We start from the raw sequence: 2,895 nt of genomic DNA, 5'->3' as shown, positions 1-2,895 counted from the left end.
AAAGCCGTTAAGATGATTCATTCTTCCATCAAATATTTCCTGAGCACCTACTGTTTGCCAGGTCCTGTTGCAGGCACTGGTGTTAAAGGTAGTGAGCAAAAATGTCAACCAAGAGAAGGCTGCAGAGTTTGGCTGCAGTAAGAGCTACGAAGAGTGAAGAGAAGGAGAGAAATGCGAGCCTAGATGGGGAGCTTGAGCAACATGGGGAAGTGACCCCGTGGATACCTGGGGGAAAGCGTTTCAGGCAGAGGGAACAGCAAATGCAAAGGCCCGACATGAGGAAGGAGTCGGGAACAGGAGCTGTGAGATTATTACTAGATTTAGTGATCACATCGCCAAATTACTGGATTGTACACCTGAAACTAATATAATATTGTATGCCAACCATGCTTTAATATAAAAAAATACAATTTTAATAAACAGACGCTATGTGTCGAGAGAGCAAGAAACTGGTGATTCAGGAAGCGGCCACCCAGAGCAGCCTGGAGGGAGCCTTTGAGAAGAGCAGAGACTTCCCCACGCTAGCGGGAAGGAAGGCAGAGCACAGGGTGCAGAGGCTGGCAGCCTTACAGAGTTGCTGGTGGGATGCAGGGACAGTATCTGGGCCAAGAGAGGACACTCTTTGCTTTAAAAAGATATTGTGGATCCTTTTTTATCTTTATTTTATTTCATTTTTCAATTACAGTTGACATTCACTATTGTATTAGTTTCAGGTGTACAGCATAGTGGTTAGGCATTTATATACCCTACAGTGTGATCCTACCCATATCGTGCACCCACCTGACACCAAGTATGGGCCCTGTAGAAGGAAGATGAGGACGGGTAGAGGCCACAGATTGAGAGAGAGGTGAAGAGATCCTGAACTGGAGGCTGCAGGGTGGTATGAGTTTCCTGCAGCTGCTGTAACAAGTTGCCACGGACTTAGTGCTGAAAACAACACATATTCCTTCTCTTACAGCTCTGGAGGTCACGTGTCCGAAATCAAGGGCCAAAATGTCTGAAATCCACCTGGGCCGAAATCGAGGTGCCTGCAGGGCTGTGTTCCTTCTGGAGGCTCGAGGGAAGAATCTGGTTTAGGGGGTGCCTTTTCCATCTTCCAGAGACACCACATTCCTGTCTCCTGGCCCCTTCCATCACCAATGCCAGCAGCTTAGCATCTCAAAATCTCTCTGACTGCCTCTCCTGCCTCCTCCCTCTTCCACATTTAAAGGCCCTTGTGATACATGAGACCCACCTGGATAATCCAGGACCATCTCAGCTGATTAGCAACCGTTTCTATCTGCAACCTCAATCCCCTCACCATGTAACCAGCATCCACAGGCTCTGGGAATTCGGACATGGATATCTGGGGTGGGGTTGGGGGCATTATTCCACCTACCACAGCACTGGATCAGAAGCCTGTGTGGAGAACTATTGGCTTTGAAGGTTTAGTAAGGAGGGTGGCAGCCTGGCATAATGGTGAGGAGTAGGCATCCGGAGGTCAGACAATGTAGGTGCATATCCCATCTCTGCAACCCATTAGCGAGAAGGCTGTGGGCACGTCCTCACCTCCCCAGGTCTCAGGTTCCTCGTGTGTTGAAGGAAGGTCACAGCATCTACTTCACGGAATGGCTTTCAGGATGACAACTCACTTATATGGAGTTTTAACACAATAGCCTCTACCCAGAGGAGACCCTTCAGCAGTAACTGGTGTTGATGCTGGCAACTGAGCCAGTGGGCAGCTGGGATGAGGGGGAAGGGAAGCAAAACACTCAAGTGGAGGCAGAAAATGGCAGCAGGCACTGGAGGAGGAGCCCATCGGGAAGGGTAGGCACAAAGTAAGTGTAGTTTTTCACGTGCATCAGGGGAACAGTCAAGAACCTCGTGCTATATGGCTCCCGTGCCCTTGGAGGCCTGCCTCACAGGAGACTGAGGATCACACGCAAGCCCCATCATCACAGATGCAGTGCCTGGGACACTGACAAACATCGATCATGTGCTGTGTTATCCAGGAAGCAGTGAAATATCCACTCACAGTGGAGCACAGGAGAGCGTCTGAGCTCGACACGAGGAACTTGGAGAAGCAGGAGGGTCCTGCCTGCAGTGGGACAGTCACGCCAAAGTAGGCACCACAGCCCTGGCTGCACAAGTCCTCCTCGCAGTCCGTCCGGCAGCACACACACTGATCTCCATGGGGAACAGCAAAGACATCAGAGTAGGCAGCAACAGGGCCATTGGGAACCTTTGGGGACTCAGCTCAGGAGCCACCTCCTCCAGGAAGACAGGGGGGTTAAGTGCCCCTCTCCAGTGCTCACACAGCCAGAGGGCATGAGCCCTCTGGGCAATTGCAAGTTACTGTTATTGTCCACTGTTCCATCCTCCCAGAAACTGTGGGAGGGGCAGGAATTCGTGAGCAGCCTTGGGCTTCATAAGATGATAAGATGCCTCCAATCAGATAAAGGGAAGCTCCATTTTTTTCTCTGGATCAGTGGTTTTCAGTAATTCTCTACAGATAGAAGCCTCCTAGAAAATTCCTCACAGGCAAATGCTGGGCCCCATTCAACCCTGTGCACCAAGAACCTAGTCCTGTGTGCATTACTCGGGCTCAAATGGGGGAGCCAGGGAGCGAAGGCGGGAGGAAGAAAAGGTCAAAAGAGAGAGAGAAGGAAAGAGAGGGAAGAAGATGGGAAGAGAAAGACTAAATGGAAAAAATTTTTCTATGGAAAAATTTTTCTGAGTCTAAAGGGTGCATTCCGAGCCCCTGACCATATGAATGAATACAGTACCTGTTCCCTCTTCTGGGCGCAGGTGAGTGGGCAGCTTAGCACCCCAGAACTGTGCCCAGGCCAGGGCCCCACTGGGCGTTTTCACCAAAAAGACCCAAGACTTAAGTACCCCACCCACATGTGTACCCTG

Source organism: Myotis daubentonii, chromosome 5, assembly GCF_963259705.1.
Source record: "Myotis daubentonii chromosome 5, mMyoDau2.1, whole genome shotgun sequence".
In the NCBI taxonomy this organism is placed as follows: Eukaryota; Metazoa; Chordata; class Mammalia; order Chiroptera; family Vespertilionidae; genus Myotis; species Myotis daubentonii.
This window is presented reverse-complemented; position numbering follows the sequence as displayed.